The following is a 20,555-nucleotide window of genomic DNA, read 5'->3' on the forward strand; positions in this document are numbered from 1 at the left end:
TATGACTGGAGAAGAATCATTAGAAGAACAGAACAGCACTTTCAAGCTGCTCTGAAGAGAGTTAGCAACTCTGGATAGAAGCTAATCATAGGACAGGCATGTATCAGTTTACCTATGAGCACAGCTGTACCTCTGTCTTCGCTCTACAAACTGGAGCCTGACACAGAAAAAGCAATTTTAAAACAACTGCAAAACACTATGGCTTCATAAGGATCCATATATCTGTTTCACAGACATATTTCTTTGAAGAATGTTTTTCCCAAGTGCTTTCCCAACTTGAGTCATGCTCAGACTACTTTTTCAAAAGTACTGCTTTTTCTATCCGAACACACAAACCCTGGTTTTGTCTTGAAAATACCAATAGTCTAACTCCTCTCCAAGGCCTATATGTGAATATTTATCATCTGCCCTATATTTACTTTGTAATTTAATTAACAAATGGGTGAACACTTTTGAAGACTAAACAGTGGAATCAGAGAATAGTTCACTTAGCTGCTCAAGTGGGTTAAGGGCTCTCAAGATGCACTCTAGGTTCTCTCTTATAACTGCATTCCTTTTACATAACCTGCCTAAAGGTAGAAAAGTATTTTAGTCCATACTTCTTAATACACATGCTTACTGATACACCTTGAAAGAAATTCACCATACAAAAAATGCTAGAGCAAAGCAGGGTATTTGAAAAGAAAAACACTTCCACATGTCTTCTAACTTAGCAGCCCTGTATTTAAAAAAAAAGGGTATTTCCCAGTATTATCAATATTAAATCACTTCAAAGATATTTGCAATGAATGTTTATTAAATACCTCAACAGAAGTAAACTACAGGAAATTCTCGTGTGAATTTCTTAAATCAAGTGAAAAGGAATTCTACGAGAGAGAAGTTCAGGCAGGCTAACCAAAACACAAGATATCCTGACAATTTAATAAAATGGAGCTGCAGTATTTGAAAAAGCAGTGGATCTGCCATAGAGCAATAATCGCTTTGCACCCTGCTTCCTGCTGAGTTAATGGAAGTTAAATTATTGTTTTGTCTAAATTTATACCCTTCTTAGTTGAAAACCACATTCTTTTAGGATCTGTTTATTAGACAGTAAGAAGAGGTCTCTAATTGCAACTACTGCAGCAAAGAAAACCAAGTATATCCTACATAATTTTAATTCTAGGCAAAGTTTTTTAAGCTACTTGAGGAAAGTGGCACTAGAATATGCATCTGGCTGACACATACAGACAATAAATACATACAGACAAAATACAAATTTTATGTTGTTAGGGTCTGCTTTTTTAATAGCTACTGAGAGAATACACCCAAAAGATTAGGTAAGACAGCAGTATGTTCATGAAGCACATGAAAATTCAATCTGATCTTCATGCAAAAAGCACCCTCGTAACATGCAACTCTTTAATTAATGTTGTATTTAATAATACACTGGCTAACAACAGCAACAAAGAGTGCTTAATGAAGGTTTGTTTAGAACATGACCCTCGTGGCTGCCTCTTTATTTGCCTCTGTACTGCAGCCTTAATGATTTTTCTTTTTTTGCCTTTGACAGCCAGTAACAAGAAACCTGCCTTCAGGACATTTCACAATCTACATTTATTCCAGTGATGCAATGCTGGTAGTCTTCCTACTGCTGAGAAGCTTCAGAAAGGAGAGCTTTCTAAGAAATCATATGAGTAGTAAAAAAAAATCTGTGTTAGACAAATGTATCACCCAAAAGTTTGCAATTTTTTTTAATTTACCTCACAACTCAAACTCTCCCTTCAAACACTTATTTCACCTCAAATTCCACAGTTGCTGTTGTTAGTCTCACCATTTGTAATCCTTAAGCATGTGAAAATTTAGCAATTATTGAAAAATTAATTAGTAATTTAAAATTAATCTTATTATTTTAAAATGTATTTTTTAAAAAACCACTTTGGCAAAACATCTACATTTTTCAATATGTAAATGGTTTCAGAGGTGTGAAGGAAATGTCTTTAATATACAGTGCTGATAAGCAACAGAAACCTGAGTTCAAAAACTTGCTTCCTTAAAAGAAGCAACAGCTGCCACACAGACATAAGTGAGATTTAAGGGGGAAAAAAAAAGGAGGGGAAAAAAACCTTCCAAAAAGAGAATACACCAAAATTCTGCCTCTTGTCTGTTCCATCAACTTACTCAAATGGATTTAATAGAAATATTACACAAACATTGTCTCCCTTTTTTTTTAAGGCACTCTTTTTGTTAGATCAAACTCCCTACAATAACATTTAAAAAATAGATGGGGAAAAAAATGAATTTATCGAAGAGCATTAAACAACATTATATAAAGTAAATCATACAGTTATATGAAAAAAAATTTAATATAACAACTGCAATTAATGTCAGGTCAAATAAAATTATCAGAAGTAGTGCCAGTGGTTTTGAGATTGAATTTCCTTACCTTGGCCCTCTGAGGGCAGTGTTACCTAACACACGATTGGAAGCATCAGCAGACTATTTGATTAAGTCAGTAGACACTAAGTAAATGCAAAGCATTTCTGTTAGAATATTTACTTATTTTTAATTTCATTATAAGAAATTTGCAGCACAGTTCAAAGCTTTTGTACAAATGAATGTTTAAGATAACTAAAAATTATACCAATCCTCATCATTTATGTCCTTCAGTCTAATGTAAGTATGTAAGGATGTATTAAGCAAAGTATTTTACAAAATCTTATTGCATAGTAAAAATTTAAATGAAACTGTGATTTTTCCTAACATGCCTTAGCATTTTAAAATGTATTTTTATTAGATGCCCTCTCATAAGTACTTGCTGGCAGTTCAAAGAAAAGCAGAATTTGGAACTACCACTTCCTGACTCTCTCTTACACTGTGAGATGGTGATTATTTATTTATACTAACTGTTTTCCCACAGTTCCCAGTAATGATGAATGACATTTTGAGCACATCTGTACTTGAATTAGACAAATGAATTTTTCCAGTCCCAGCTGAGAAACAGGAAACATTTCATGATACACGTGGCCATTAACTTATACCACAGCTAGGTTTCCATTAAGTTTCTTGCAAACTGGGAAGTTTAGGTGAGAAAGTTCAAGTGCCTTTCACTGTCCACAACATCTCAATAATTCAGCTCAGATGGAAGACTGCTCAATTTATGCCCAGCTATTTACAGGTATCTGGCCAGCCCCCAGTGGAAACCCCCCAGATGTAAATATTGTGCAGAAAGCAGCGAGCAGCTCAGGTGTGAGCTCCAGAAGTGCCTCAGCTGAGCAAGGGGGGAGGAAAGCAGGGACAAGCCTCTGTCCTCCCTGCCAGCCCAGATGCACTGAAGAGCTGGCAAACAGTGGGTTCTTTGTTCCTGAAGCAGCACTGACCAAGGAGAAGGGCTCCTCCTGGCAAAGCAGATCCCTTCCAAGCAGAGGTGCAGTCGCAGGCAGGGAGAGGCCACGGAGCAGCTCTGCAGGGTTTCAGGTGCACCTCTGAAGTGATGGGGAGGACCAATCTCCCCAGTGGAAAGATTTTCCCTGCTCTTACTGTGGGGTTTTCCTCCCCTCAGGTTGTGAATGCAATGTACAAACATATTCCAGGGTTCTAGGGTTCAAATCACCAGCCACCATGGTTTTTTCATTATGACTGGTGGAGTGAGTCATTGTCCTATCTTGTACAAATGCAGCAGCACTTCAGCCCCTGCTATTTATTCAATGATTTCCTGTTGCATTAATAATCTTTTCTCTAACACATGAAAAAAAAATCTAGAGGAAAGTATTCAATAACAGAGAGACAGACACACCATTATTCACACATAAATGCAGTTTTGAAATTGGGCATCGACAATATCCACTCAAAATTACTAATGTGTTTTGGCAACACATGGAAAATAAATGTTCATTTTCATATGCATGTAATTTTGTCCTTTTAAAAAATCATACCAGAAATATTGAGTGAGCTGTCATCCTGACAAATTGAGAATTGACCTTTACCATGCCCATTGTGAGCCAGCAGGAAGAAAAACTTGCCAGTTTCAACATCACTCTCACTTCCCCTTCATTCTTGAAGGATAAGAATTAGAACAAAAAATAAATTAAATAGCAGTTGCTATTAGCACATGCTGTCTAGAACAACAGAGTCCTCTATTGCATCAGCATCTCTGAGCAACAAAGGTGATCAATATTTTCTAAATATGCTTACTGTTCAGGAATGGGAAACCAAGGTCTGTATTCTGGAAACATTTAGGAACACTGCTCACATTTTCTAAATATCTCTCTTGACAAGGCAATATAGGATAAAAGCCCAAAAATGCTGCACTATGTAAATGGTTTTCAGAGCAGTTTTTTATTTATAATAGCGTTAAGCTGTATTTGTGTAAACACAAGCATTCTAAATATTGTTTCACATATTTTTATAGCTAATATTATCAGTACTTTTAAATATATATTTTTAAAGATTTCTATATTTTTCAATATAGCAATATCAGCATCAAGTGGTACTTTGTATAACAGAAAAAATACTACTTTCTTTTCTTCTGCTTTTATTAAGTGCTAGTAGACCAAAGGATCTTTTTCAGGTTATGAAAATATTTTAAGAGTAAGACAAGTATACAAATATTAATCTATATATTAGAGCAAATAAGACAGTCAGTTACAGCAGCAACAACTTAGATTTACTTGGTAAAAACGTATTAAGTCAGATGATTAAAATACAAATGCTTTTTACATGTGGCCAAGTTGAGTTAAACATCTTCTTCATATTATCTACTTACAGCATTTTGTAAAACAGCTAACACTGGCTTACACAAGAGATTTCCACTGTCCATTGTTCGCAAAAGAATATGGTGAGTTTGACAATAGCATTATCATTCAACTGAGTTTCTTTAACAGATACGTGAGTTGTCAAAAATTATGTGACTTTTCAGCCCTTAAAACTGGTACACTTGCTAGCATGTTTTCACAAAGCAAACTGTCTCACTTTTAAACCTGGCACATTGCAATAATTTTAAAATAGCTCCTCTGAACTTTCTCCTTGTCACTAGGTGTGCTCCTAGGCTCAAACCTTGCTAGGTGCCAAAAAGCCAGCACCAACACCCTTAACCTACGTTACTTCCTCAAGGCACATCACTGAAGTCAAGCTCTTTGCTTTGCCACTTAGTCTGTATCATTTGCAAAAGTCAGTATGAGATAAGCCCAAGCATTCCTCAAGGTGCTTGAGCTGGAAGACCCCATTTCTGCTGCACACATCAGGAGATCTCTTTGGTTGCATGAAGTGTTTCATGATATACAGCCTTGCAGCACTGCCCAGAGTAACTGAGCTTCCCACCAACAGTGATGGAACACATAAAACACCACAATTCTGGGAAGAAGAACCAACAACCTAACTAAAAGACAAAAAGCAATCTCCATTTGCAGTGCTGGCGACCTCTGTTTAGGCTCAGATGCAGAAATCGGTATTTGGGCAGGAGGCAGCCACACTTGAATTTGCAGTTAAAACTGACATAATCCAAAAGTGACATCTCCCACTCTGCCACAGCGACGACAGAAGAGCATCAAATGCTCCCATCAGTAATTATTGTTATCAAAGACCTACAAAAGCGACAATAAAAAAAGAGTTCCTTGACTTTTGGTAAGGGCTTAGTGGCAAGCACTGGTAAGGTTCATTCCAATAATATTCAAGTCATGCTGTAAATGACCCTAAAACCCTGATACATACTGATAGCATGAAGACATGTCTGCAATCCATATCCACAATGCACTTCAACCACTCTTTCCATTTTTCAGTTCAGTGCAGATATCTGAATGTTGAATGTCACATAATATTAGAGAAGAAAATGCATTCTTTTAAAGTTTCCACTTTTATCTTCTAAGTAAGAGATCACCTGTATAACAATGCTTTCTGGGCTAACTTAATTTCCCTCTATGCTTATATCCTTTCTCACATTTCTTTCACAGTATCCTGGAAACTCATCATAATCACTGAACAAGAAATAAGAAAGCATTTTAGTGAAAGAAAGAAAACTTTATTCCTACGGAGCGATCCAAATTTATTTTATGTGCAAGTGTCAAACAGGAAAATGTAAGTTATGCCTGACCAGCTCCTTGCCTTCAGAGAACAAACTGAAAATAAGATCAAGCTAAAGAGAAAATTAGTTGCTAATCTCATTCTAACCCCTAGCATACTCTATAGTACAAGACAATCACCAATTGGCAATTTCTGCATAAGAAAAGCTCAGGATGCAGAAGCAGGGGTATGCAATGTACCAGTCTTGCAGCAGACAGACAAAGCTATGTAAGAACTTGCAAAGCACCTGTCCCCCAAATGTCTGAGACTGAAATAACTACATTACTCTTTCTAAGTCCACAAGTACCAAATTTGTTAAGTTGTTGCTTTGGGGTTTTTTTTAAGCTCACCACATGGAGAAATCAGAAGTTTTCTTCCCTATTGCAAGAAAAGGCTCTTTTTAGCAATAAACAACGGAGGGAGGGAAGACATTAAACTCCTGAACTAATTAACAGAAGTAAAGGAGGCGGTGGGGGACAATGATAATTAATATGTACCCTCCTCCTAACCAAATCTCCACATACATTCATTCTGTATATGCACACACAACAGCAGCATCATAAACCGTCTCAAGTTCTTGCCATTATTCAGTTCGACATCTGCACATGTTTATGCGTCTCTCCAAACAACCTCTTGAACACCCTGCTGGAGCTGTCATTTTTTTCTTCTCCCTATCTGGCAGATGGCAAGTCAACAATCGGCATCAACAGCAGCCGAATATCTCCCCCCTCCATCCAACCCCCCTAAACAGACACAATAATAACTTCTTTGTGCTTCCCCACAATGCAGCTGCTTAAACCATTTCGCTACAAGGCTGCTTTGCCTTAATAAAAAAAAAAAAAAAAAAAAAAAAAATCCCTTCTGTCAAGTCTAAAAAGCAGCATAATGTTAAGCAAGCTAAAGCCACAGCACAGCTGCAAACGGGCAGACACATTGACAGCTCCTCCCTTAACAAAGCCCTGTGAATTGAAGGGGGTTCATCTGAGGCTCACACAGTAATTAGTATAAAAAAGTCCGACAGCCTCTATTATGCTAGGAAAAAAAAACTGGACAGAACTGGGCTGCTGTTTTGCGTCAAGAGTTCTGCTGCAGAGTAGATAAATCATGTTGGGTTTTTTTCCTCTCTTTTTAAAGACAGTAATAAGGAGGATGAGAGAAGCTAATTTGAAAACTTGGACACAGTAATTGTACCATATGGTGAGCATTTATCCCTTCTGAAATACACGCTAACAGTCACTTACATGCACAGTGCTTTGTTTTACAGTTGTTATTCTCCCTACCATATTCATAAAATGGATCTGAATATCCGATACTCCAGAGAAGTTGTGTGTAATTAGCAGCAAAACTGCCTGTGCTTAATATATTGGCCTACCATAGCAATCCAATTAATTGGAAAATCCCATACCCCCGAATTTAAATAGTGTCCACTTCAAGGACTTCTTTTATTTCTCTCAAACTGGCTAAATATCACACATGGTAAAGTTCAGAGATGTAATTTATTGACACTAATACTCCTTGATACTGTTGGCTCTAAAACGTATCAGCAGGAAGTATTTTTCTTCTCATCCATGCAGTATAGAGAAATTAAGTCAAGAACCATTTAAGAGTAACCAGAAAATATTTCAGTTCCATTATATTTGGGACAGGAACTACTCTGTAAATTAAAGGTGAAACTGAATTTCAACACAGGGCACGGGAGGGAGACAAAGACTTCAAATGCACTCCCACTCCTCCAGCCCCATTTTCTTCCTGGATCATGCTTTGAAATATTTTTGTGAATAAACCAAACACTTAATTCATAAGGACCTGCAAAATTTGGAAAATATACCACCCAGCCCTTAGGATCTGCTTGCTCCTTAGCACATACTTCCAGCTTTTCACCCCATTCTTACAACCAAATCATCATGGAATCACACACGATAAGGAACCAGCTGAATGGAGCTGGGAAAATGTAGGTTTCTTTACATAAAGAGACACTGAAGTGAAATGGTAAAATTAATCAACATTAAAGTGCTGCTTTCAGAAAATAAGATGTAGTAAACTTCCAAGCAAGGGAAATAAAAAAACTCGAACAGATTAGGAGTTGGAAATTTGGGGAAAAATTAACCAGACACAAAATGAAGTCTGCATCTGAGCATAATATATTTGAAAAACACCAGGACGTATTCTTTCTGTTGGTTTTTACCTCAGAACACAACAACAGAATCTATGTCAGGTAACAGAAAAATACTTTCAGTCACTCTAGGTCAAAAAGGAGGTATTAGAGCTGACTGTTAGGTACTAAAGGGTCCCAGAACAAGGCAGAATACATCCACAATTACTAAGAAATTGTAAGTGAGGTGAAAGCTACAGGCAGAAAACAGCTATCCTTCACTGATAACAGTTTGACTGAAGGATTCTAAATGGAGAATTATACCCCGCAGCCCCAAGGAAAAAAAGAAAAAAGAAAAAAAAGTTTAAAAAAACCTTGAAAATTTCAAGTCCCTTGGATGGATGGCAATCAAAGAAAACTCTTTAAAATTCTACTTTTAATCACACAAATAACACAAACTTACGTAAGATAAACAAGGCAACACTGCTTTTGAGTAGAAAAATGATGTCCATCAAATGGGCTATCTTCAAGTATATCAAGAAAATATAATGGATGGAGACTGACACAATCTATTTCATATTTTAAGAAAAGCTCTTAATAAGTTTAAAGAAACTAATTGTGTGAATGAAAAAAAAATGTGGTGAAACAGAAAAGAGAAAGTGAATTGGGTAAAACAAGAAGGTCAAAATAGGATTACATAATCTAATGTTCAACTTTCAATCCATGAAGCTCGACAGTTTTCTGTTAGGAGCATTTTCAGTCAATATATACAAGAATCTAGGGTTACCACTGGATATACTACCTGAGAGTAAAACTGTTATCAGGAATGTGAAGAATTTCAGAGTGGCAACTCTATGACAGTGAGTTGAGAAACACCAGACAAAATACAGTGAAGAATTACTTGAATTAATAAACAGTTACAGAAATAACCTGAAATGCTCACACACTGTTTAGTTTTAGATTAACTGTTAAAGAACAATTAATATAACTCTTTTTTAAGTATGCAACACTGAGAGGAAAGTAAAATATCCTCATTTGTAAAGTTACAGAATTTTACAAACACTGTAAATATTATTCCAAGGTAAACAAATAAATTACAGTTTTGAGAACATTTTTTTTTTTAAATGACAAGACAACAGAAGAGCTTCAGAGACAAAACAAGCACACAGAGAAATAACCAGAGTTAGAGAAACAAGAGAAGCGCAATGAGGAGAGAAAGACTGGATTAGGCTTCACTTTCAAAGGAAGGACTACAACAAAAGGGTTTAACAACACAAATGGCCAATAGCAGAGTATTAGCCATTTAACAGGAACACATTTTCAGAAGAGTTCAGGAAAAGATTATCAAACATTCTGTATCCACAGTCCTAGCTGAATGCTGTAAATTCACCACAAAACTAGTGGTTTGCACCATGGCCATGCAGCCACTCTTCTACCAATTCAGCACCCAAAGATACCAGGAAAAGCCTATAGGAAAAGCCAACCTCTCTTTGAATGCTGTGACACATTTCCAAACTTGTGTGAGCACTTTTTCTTAAAAAAACAAAAATCTCACAATCAGGAAATCGGAGTAAACATTGAACACAGGCATGCTCTTCCTTTAATTGCCAAGCATCTTTTGTTCTAGCACAAATCAGGTACTAGCCAGGAGCACTGATGGTGAATGAAAGTCCCTGTCCTTGGTCACTTTGATTCACCTAAAATGCAGTAACAATAGTAACACCAGGGCAGTCCATTTGGAAGGTGAGGAGCAGCTGCAAAGGAAGCATGCAGTGTGTCTGTCCCATATCCCACTCACTGCATCAGCACTGGCACCCACACGGCTCAGACAGGTGTAAAATAAGCATAGTCCAAGAAAAAGGGTTTTGACCAGATCAAAACAATTTCAGGTTTACAGCAAGTATCAGCACAAAAGAAAAATGAGAGTAATTGGCTGGGGGCAAGAATGATGCAAAAGAGAAGGGGCATCAGCATGAACTTAGGGAAGATTAACTACTAATTAATCAGACTGCTGCTCTGCCTTGTGAGTGCAATTCTTGTTTTCCAGTCAAGCTAGAAAATCAGGTTCAAGTGATTCAGGTTTCGAAGATCAACTGCATCTCTAAGCAATGAGGCCACAATGATTCTGACAAACTATTAAACCAAGAACTTCCTTAATACAATTGCACATTCTATGCAACCAAATTATATCCTGACATATGTGTCAGAATATACTCCGTCATTTACTCTACACATATATACAGAAATTATAAATTAAAAATGTGTAAACTATACAAATCTCTGTACTCTGACAAATAACTGAAAAATCTCTTAAAATGCACAATTAGAAAAGCTAGAAATACAATACTTCTACATGCATTTGTGAAATAGTTATTGCAATTTAATAATATTACAAAATTTTAGCAACTTAGAGATCCCAATATAAATAGAAATTTTGAGTTAGCTGTGAAATATGTCCTATCCTAACAGTACTGCTAAGAAGATAAGAACAACTTGGTCAGTAGTTTTTTTAATTTACAGATCAAAATTAAAGAAGAAAAAAAAAAAGAAATCCCCAACTCATTTATAACCTCATAATTCTACATATTTCAAAAAGCTTTCACTGCCTTAAATTTAATAAACCAGCTCATAACTCCCCCATAAGAACCATTACACAGTTCAGTTCTAAGAAACATGTTTTACATTAATTTATTTTGCACTATTTTATTATATTGCAATTCCAATAAATATGCAGGCAAATGAGGTGTAAAGAAGTTCTTTGTTTCAAGTTTTTCCAGACTCTTAATTATAAGAAAGCTTGACTGAGAAGCAAAAATGCAAAATGTTCAGCCCTGGCATTTTACTAGCACAAAATTTTTGCATCCTTTTCAGTCATTTAAAAAATTTTTAAAATACAGCTATAAATATGACCCCCAAAATTCCAGCCACAAGATGGAACTGAAAGATGACTGACCTGGATAAGAATACAAATTTATCTCACCAAGCTGAAGATGAAGTTTGTTACTCTTTTTTTCACTAACAGACCAATCTTGCAGTTTCTCTGCTATTAGCATAAAATTTCTTCCTGATGTGACTGCTGAAAAATGCTTAATGACTTAGCCTCCAAAACAGTCTAGTAACTTATAGGATGACCTTACTCAGCAAACTCTACAATTAGTTTATTCAATGCAGAAGTGAAATTTCATACATGAGAAAACACTGATAATCTCCTCCTACATCTGGCTTTTCTGAAATTCTGATTATACATACAATAATTAACTGGAACCAAATATTTAACATTTGTGACACCAAAATAATAGGGACCCATAAGGAACTGTAATTTTCAAAAAAATATATTTGCATTTCTATTGAATAAAGTAAACAAATCTGATATGCTTTTAGTGACTTTTTTCCCTCTAGAAAATAAACAGCACAATTCTCTAATTAGCAAAAATGAAATGGAAACTTACAACACTGACTTGAAAATCCTTGTGCAACTCTGTACTGGTGATGTCACAAATGCTGTCACATCTGAGCAGGTATTGTCTGTAGAAGGTTCAGAAATGTCCATTTTAATTAAAGCATTTATTGAAGGTAGTTGTGTGTTTTGCTTTAATTTTAACGGCTTAGTGAACTCCTTAAGAATCATGGCTGAAACTCTCCTTAAAATAACAAATTAGGTAAAATCTAAATAGCTGAAATACAAGGACCTGATCTGTAATGGATAACCATGTAAGAGTGAGGCGAAATCTATACTTTATGCTTCCTTCATCCTTTAATAATGATGTTTTCATTACACTGATGTAACATCCATATTTTCTAATTTGCTTTAAATGAACTACAAATTATCTCCTCAGAGTACAGAAATGGCAGTGATAAAGTACTACAAGACAAAAAAGACAACTTCTCCATGCTTGCAGTTTTTTTTAAATTCAATATTTTAACATCATGATACTTGAAGCCAGCCTTTGATACTTCCATTTCTCCCCACTACAAAACATTATTAAGCAATTATTCTTTTGTCAAATCCTCACATCATTGGTTGAAACCCCAGAGACAGAGATGAGATAGGGACTCAATCACCTGGATGGAAGTTTTAATTGTCTGAAGAGAACTTTGTCCTTCTCTCTTTTTTTCCTATGCAATTTGGGAGCACAGCGCAGTTCAGAGGGAACAAGCCATAGTATGGGAAGGGATTGAGCTGTGTAAGTGCCCGAAGAACCCTTAAACATCCATCTTCCTATTTAGAGCCTAACTAGATGCCTAAGTTTCTTAGGATGCAAGTCATCTACATTCTGTAATAATTTGTGTATGTCCTTTCCAATACTGAGTGAGAAAAACTTGGGTACAGAACTTCTTAACAGATCTTTTAGAATTTCACGTCTGTGACATAAGAACTGGAACAAACAACAACCAGATAAAGCTATGCTTTTCTTTCAAATTTCAAAGGGGAGGGGGGAAAAAAATCTCATGGCAGAATGAGGTATGAGGACATATGGCCAGTCTATCACCTGACTACCAAACAGCACCACCAAAGCTGCCACATGTTTGTTAATCCCGAGAGGTAAAACGCTGCTTTGTGTTCCGGGGCTCGTGCTGCAGATGAGCGCCCGTGATGATGCTGATGCATCTTTCCATGCTGACATCCACCAGGGAATACAGGCTCCACAGCAGGAGAAGTGACACAAATTTTTCATCTCCTCAAAGAGACTTCCACATTTCTGCTCACTGAGTGTGCACACAAGAATGCCAAGCATCAGCAGCACAGCTGAAACAGTTTTAACAAAACACTGCCTTCTGAATGGCTACAGTTTAATTCAGTTAAATTTTGTATCTTGGCTATTTAGTTTAGGTACATTAGGCATATTTAGTCTTAATATTTAAGAATATTGAGTTTTCAGTGACAACTTGGTAAGGAATAATAGATTCAGATAACAGTTTGATAGGAAATGACTGAAAGTTAGTGATATGATTATTCATTTACAGACTGTAACCTCTCTTCAGATAATCCATGATTAAGGGGAGAAACATTTCCCAGAGATCTGGCTGTTCTCTAATGTACTTATCATTTTTGTAAGTGGCAGAAGGGCATGTGTCAAGGGATCAATGATCAGTAGGCTACAGAAAAACTCCAGCCCTCTACAAGATTCTGAAACAAACCCGATTTTTCAGAGTCCCCTAGCTCCAGCAAAAGGTGTATTCCAGGTGAAAATTTTCCCCCAAAAAAAATTAGCAGGATGCTTTGCCCTGAAAAAGCTGATCTGCTTGGCCTGGAATCTGGTCAGAAGACAAAGCAATGCAAGCTCTCTATGGTGCCATAGTGGTATTTTTGGTGCTGAATATGCTAAAAGGCCAGCCTGGCTTACCAGCTTCAAACACACATCTGCCCCTTTGAAGTGAGACTTGACAGATAAGCTGCTAAACTGACCTGGAGGCCTGTGACTGGCAGGTCAACCTCTTTATGCTATAAGAGTCCAGTCTGCTTTTATACAAGCTAGATTCTTCCACATCCCTTTCTTGAAATGCCTGGAGTTTCTCCTGTGGAGGTTGGGACACCTCTCTACAGTTATTTCCCAGGTACTGAGAGGAAGAGAGAGAAGTACTCATGCCTGGAAGTGTGGTGAGATACATCAAAACCTCCACCTAATGTTTCTTTCACTAGCTTTAATTGCTTTAACATAATTTCTTTAATATAGTGCACTACATCATTTATGTTATACTATAGCTGACTTGTATTTTTTAGCTTTAACACTGCGTAGTAATTCTGATTAAGATCTTCTATCTGTTCATTTGTTACAATAAATAGCTCATCTTTTATAAATATATCTGATTTGCCATCATTAAAACCTGCAGGATAAAGTAATTTAATCACTCTATAATTCCTTAAATTTAAATTACTGACAATATCTGAGGCTAAAGAAGGCTTTACCTTAATTTAAACCCCTTTCTGTGAAGGAGTTTAAAAAGAGAAGGGAGTTCTGCCTGCACCTCCAGCTCAAAGAAAGGGCTTCTCTAATGAAGTTCGTCTAAGCCTTCTACTCCTCCCTGTGACAACACCTCAGCTGATCCAGCTGAGGAGAAATTCTTCCTCCTCCTCATCATCCTCCTCCTTCCAGTCCTGCTGCCCAGTGCTCCTCCTTGTCTGATTTACCACTTGAGCAGCTCATTTGCCCAATAGGTTAAAAAAAAGAGGGGGTGGAGCACGGCAGAAATAGAACGGCTTCCTTCAATTTGAGATAAACTGATCCCATCAGCTGGCAAATCATGTTCTTTCTGAATTCATTCAAGGCATCAAGTGGCAAATCATGTTCTTTCTGAATTCATTCAAGGTATCAAGTGGTCTGTGCTCCAGGCAGGGTCTACCTGAATCTCCCCCTTCATTGGCAGTGTACCACTTGATATGATTAGATTTAAAAATAAAATCATCATTTCGATACTGTTTTCAAAACTCCCCTCTCTCCATGACACAGTGGACAGACATCTGCCCAAAGGACCTACCTGGTTATGTGAGTACCAAGTGGGAGGGCTGTATGTGCACCTGCTGCTGACGGTACAAACACCCAGGCAGACACCAACAGCTTCTTGCTGCCCCCCTCTCTGTAAAAGGATGCTCCTGTTGCCCAGTTACATCTTTCATGCAAGTTGCTCCTTAGGTGAAAGTGCAAAACTAGTAACACTCCTGGCTTTCACTTAAGAAAAACAATTAACTGACTTACACAACACCTTTAGCTCCCTACATCTGTGATTGTGCCACCACAGAGACAACATTTGTATTTTGAAATCAAGAACACAAAGCACACTAAAGAAAGTGCCTTTACAGGGACTTTAAAGAACTCCATTTACTTAATATATCAAAACAAAATTCTGAAATTACTTCATTAACATGAATCAGTACCCTCACTTAGAAAAATGTGGACCTAATAGGTTTAACAATAAAATGAGAAAACAAAAAACCAGCAACTGAGCTATTCAGATACCACACATTCAGTAAGAGAGTTCTAACTTTCCATGATACTCTCTAGGAAAGTGCCAAACTAGTGGCAAAAGCAGTGGCCAGCTAAGAAAGACCATCAAATACACCAGAAACCACAATAATTTTATCTTTTAATACTGATGCAGTGTTTCTCAAACAGCATGTCAGGAGGGACCTCAGCAAAGAGCAACTGGATTTTTACTGTTTCATTTAAATAACACTCTGAACAAGTCTTGGACAAATTCTCACCAAATTTACATTTCAGTGCTAATCTGAGTATCTCATGTGCAAATCTATATAGGACGTTTTATGATTTTTATTCATGGCATCATATATTTTAAGATGAACAGGAACATCTCAACAGTTCAGTAAGAGTTCTTCAAAAAAGAAAGGTGACAGAATTTTCTCCCATTATGCAGGTACTGGTAAAAACCTTTTTTATTTTTTAAATGCTTATCTACTCAAATCCACTCTGGTTTGATGACATCAAAATATTCTTTTTAATATTTTTCCATCCTTCTCTTAATCATCCTCATCCTGGTTCTGAATACAACTGAATTCAACCTTCAGTCATAGAGCTTTTTAAGCTGCTACATTAAAGGGCTCCTTTACATTTCTGCACTGAGGTTCTTTCTCATGGCAAGGCAATCCCAATTCCTCAATAACCACACAGGCTCTCAGAATCTCAAGTTCTAGAGGCATCCTGTCCAGTGCTGAAAACACTATCATTTTTCTTCTCTATTTTCTTCTCTCTGGTATGTAAATATTCATTTAAATATTAAATATTAAAAGAGAAACTGGAATGGAACCATGAATTCACATTCCCTATGCTAATTTACTTCTCAGTGTTCTTACTATGCATCTTGAAAAGCTTCAAGGAAACCATTTTCTGCATTACTTGGCTAGGAACTACCAGGAATTATAAACATTTAGGAATTCAAATATTTTATTTCATACAATAGATTTCAATTTTTTTCAGTTAATGGAACTCTACCATTTCCCAGCAGAAACACTGTGTCCTAAATACCAAAACAAATGCTATGTCTTACACCCTGGACAATTTGGTTACTTTTTTCTCAGTAAGATTTGTGCACTCCTCCAAAGTAGTCCACAGATCTCCCTGAATGTGCAAAGAGGATAAAAATTGCTTTATTATTACTTGTAGCTTTTATTGTTTTTAAAATAATATTTCTTCTAAAGTACAAGATTCTCCCTCTCCCAACTTCATGACTAGGGTTAGCACTGGGGTGGAAGAAAGCTGCCCAATAAAATCTGATATACAAGTATTAATCATTAACAGAAAAATATAGGTAAAAATAAGAAAAACAGTTATTTAAAAGGCAAAGAACTGGCTCATGAGACCTTACAAAGAAGCAGAATATTGTTGAAAATATCGAGGCCATAAAAAATGGCTGCCATAACTAAGAAAGAAAATAAAGTAATTCTCCCTTCCTACCTCTCTCGCCTTCGCACCTGCCAAGGTCCACTTGAATGTCTTAATGGAAAAGTAAAAAGGTGATTATGGGGAAAACATCAGTATGAAGCATGAAAAGGTACCTAAATAGGGAGGAAAATGAAAGATGATAAAATATGTCAGCATAAGAAAGAGCTAGGAGGTCCCCTAGAAATGAAGGTTGGCATGATTTCCATATGACATCTTCCTCAATGACCTGGACAGAGATGTGATCTGAGATAATTTCCATATGACACTACCCTATACCCAATAGTCAACAGCCACACCTATGGCATAGGAGAACAGAAGGATCTAATCTCACAAAACTGAGTGGTCGAAGATGAAAACTGAATATTGGGTACATAAATGTAAGGTAATGTATCTAGAAAAAATAATACAAACTATGACTAACAATGTTTACTTTAGAATCATAAATTATGCCTCAGTTGAGTCCTGGATTCATCACTGACAGCTCCATGACATAGTAAGTGCATGTAAACAACAGCCAAAAAAGCCCTGATGAAATGTTGGGCATGTCAGAAAGGATACTGAGAGCAAGAGAAAGGATGGCATTCTGCTGATCCAGAAAACAGTGCCCACATCTTCTTTACCTTGCACAGTCCTTGCCTTCAAGTATCAAGAAGAATGTAGTGGAATTATGAGAAATCACAGAGAAAGGAAACCAAAGTGACCCAGGCACTGGAACAGCCACCTTTTCTAAGGCAGGATGAAGACAGGAGCTCTTTGGTTTGGAGAGGAAAAGGCTGAAGTTTACAAAATCCTGAAGGCAGTAGGTAAATGCAATGCGCTGTTCACCAAACACCACATTGCAATAGTTAGGGCCCTTGGTGAAACACATCCATTAGATGCCATCTAACATTACTAATGCAACAATTCTGAACACTTGGAAAGTGCAAGGGGAATGAGAAGCAAGAAATGGGCCAAACTTGCAAGCTCTCTCTAAACAGCACATCCTCTGCCACCACAGCAGACAGAATGCTGAGCTAGATGGGCCATTGGTACAACACACTTGGCTATTTCTCATGGTGTGCTCAGTCAAAAAAGATTTCCTGGTCTGTAATTCAAACTGCATTGCAACAACTTAAAACAACAATTTCTTTTCTCAGTGTGCACATGAAGAACAGATCATATTATCAATTCTCTTTTCTTATTTAACCTCAATAACTGCAATTCATTCAGCCTATACTTATAGGTCATACCCATCATTGATCTCTCTCACTGCTGATCTCTGTATAACAGTATTTATAATCTTAAACTGAAGCACCCAGAAATGGATGCATTTGTACAACTAAGACTTAAGTGCCCAATGGAGGAGAAAGATGCATCTTACAGGTTCTATCCCTGATCATGCACTCATGTGTTTGCCTTCTTCGCAACAGCAAGACATAATTAATGCCAAGTTTGTCATCCATGGTACCTAATGGACTTTTCTGAAGAGCTTCTTACCTAGCCACTCATTCTCCATTAACTTCTTTCTAAAGAAGATCATTCTAGAGTGCACATCAAAGTTGATCCCCCTGAACAGCTTCCAGCTCCTCATGCAAACCATGTCTCCACATTAACAATACCATTCAAATTCTAACCCCATCCTCCAGCACACCTGCAGTCCTTTTCACTTAGGAGACACCTCAAAATATTATGAACCATTTTCTTTGCCATTACTCACCACATCAATGAAAGCACTGCTTAGGCAGAAGTCAGGAAAGAGCCTAACAAATTCTGCTCCATATTTACTTCTATTAAAGGTTCTATAAATGGAACCTTTAATAATTATTCAAAATAGTCTTCTAACAGTTTTGCTCTTAGAGACAAACCTCACAGTTGTTTCATCTAATGCATGAATCCTTTTTTCCTTATGAAAATGTAATTCACAGAATATCAGAAACCTAAATAAATCCAAGACACAATATCCAAAGCCTCTAACCTATACACAGAGACTGCTACCTTGTCAATAAGAGGAAATTTGATGATTCTCATACAAATTAACCTTGCCAAATACACAGTGACTCATCTGATTTTCTAGATGCTCAGAATCTACTTGTTGTAGTATTCTCCCTTAAGTTAAATTGATGTTAAGCATTTAGCTATATTAAAACACATTTTGTTTGAACATAACAAACATGAAAAGCAATCCAAATAATTTTCCCAATGTTATTTATTAATTACTATGTCACCCATAAATTTTATCATCAATAATTTTGTGTTTGTTTTCCAAACTACTGAACCTGTCAGAGAGCCAGTTGTAAAACTAATCACTGCTGAATACAAGAGTATCATCACATGCATTCATCTCCCAAATTTTTTAGTCATATTTTCCACTTTGACTTCGGGTTATATAAAACTTACAAGGAAAAAAAAAAAATCCACCTTAGTCTCATAAAATTATGAAGGAAGAAAAAAAGAATCCATCTTAGTCTCAAATGAAGTAAAGGATTTACTAAAGGTCTTATTTCTTTGTGTACAACAGGCCACATGACTGATCTTTAACTCTGACATTAAAATAACATAGTAAGTGTGTTCCAGAATAATGGTGTAATTAACTCAAAATGCCTACTGCAAATATAAAAGAAAAACACCTTCAAATATTCAACAAATACCACCTTGCCACGACTATTGTTATCTGCTGCTGCCAATCAGTATTGCTGTGGCTGTACAAAGACTCCAGTGCACCAGACTGTCGCTAATTATGTATATTCAAGTGATTAGCAAGCACTTGTTGCCTTGTTCACACCACCCTCCAAACAGCAGCCTTTGAGAGGAGAATAGACTGTAAATTTATTGAGAGAACACTGTTAATCCTTTGGGGAGAATGTAAATGTAAACAGGACTACTCTACATCAAGGTGCTTTGACAACAAAAATCATCTGCATAAACACATGCTCAATAACAAACAGGTGTTCTATTTCACAACTAGCGCCCATTTGATGCTTTCAAGTAAGCATTATGCACAAACTGTTAGAAGTACTTTGAAACCAGCTGCAATTACTATAATTAGCTGTTTTCCTACACTTTGGTGGGGTTTTTCCCTATACCTGTTCAGTATTGTGTCGGCTGCAATGTGTGAACCAAAGTGAAGCTAAGGTTCTAGCCTCCTGCTTAAAGTTTGCCATCCTCATTTCAGCAAGCCCTATGCTAAGTTCATACTTATCATTAAAATGCCACCAGTTAAAAGATGATGTTGGCATTAAACAATTTAACAGCATACAATTGTCAGATCACTCATCTAACACTCATCATGAATAGGAAAACAAGGACAATTACCAAAATAGAACCATAAAAATAGTAAACCTTTAATGTTCAGGATTTCCCTTTTTTACAGAAACGTCCCTAGGAACACATAAGATTTATTTTTAATAACAAGAATTTTACTTCTAGTCCAATCAGACAATGGGTAGTGAAGATTCTTGCTTGCACACAACTACTCATTCTAATATGCTCCAAGTACTTTTTTTTAAATTATTAATAATTTTTAAAAATTAATACATACTTCCTTCTGTTTAATGAATACAAAATACATACAAAGCACCTCTACCTCTTTTTAAATTGTATTAATATTATGTGTTCAAGCATTTTTCTAGTCTATCTCAGCCTTTCATGCATCTACACAGCTTAGTTTTCAGCAGTTCCAAATACTTCACCACAGTGATGCATTTCTATAGGTAAGCTCAAGACCAACAGGTCTAGTGGCCTTCTCCAAAGTCAAACCATAATGGGCTAATTTCATAAACCTGGTAGTGCCACCTACAGATAGCTAAAATCCACCTCTCCTATATTACAGTTTGCCACATTTTAACCACTGAACCGAATCATTTCATATTCAGCACCTGCTGAGAGATTTTTTTGCCCGCAAATGAAAAGCTCAACAAGCTAAGAGTAGGACTTCTCAGGGAGTAAGAACATTACTGGGAGGAAGTGCCACAGATGATAAACACACAGAACTAAAGAAGGACAGGCAGCCGAAAGAAAAAGACTCCTTTATCTTTGGTCAAACAGGCAGGAAAATC

At 36.7% G+C, this 20,555-nt stretch overlaps 1 protein-coding gene across 4 annotated transcripts in view; it reads right to left on the reverse strand.

Annotated features, from left to right (window-relative positions):
• AKT3 (AKT serine/threonine kinase 3) overlaps positions 1-20,555 on the reverse strand; it is a 151,401-nt gene that overhangs the window by 75,720 nt on the left and 55,126 nt on the right. Inside the window, exon 2 of one of the 4 annotated variants that reach the window (XM_074537264.1) lies at positions 11,575-11,650. The exons of the other annotated variants lie outside the window; for them this stretch is intronic. The gene's annotated coding sequence lies outside the window, so the exon portion shown is untranslated. The remainder of the gene's footprint in view (positions 1-11,574; positions 11,651-20,555) is intronic. 4 annotated transcript variants of the gene reach the window in all.

Source organism: Zonotrichia albicollis, chromosome 3, assembly GCF_047830755.1.
Source record: "Zonotrichia albicollis isolate bZonAlb1 chromosome 3, bZonAlb1.hap1, whole genome shotgun sequence".
Lineage (NCBI taxonomy): Eukaryota > Metazoa > Chordata > Aves > Passeriformes > Passerellidae > Zonotrichia > Zonotrichia albicollis.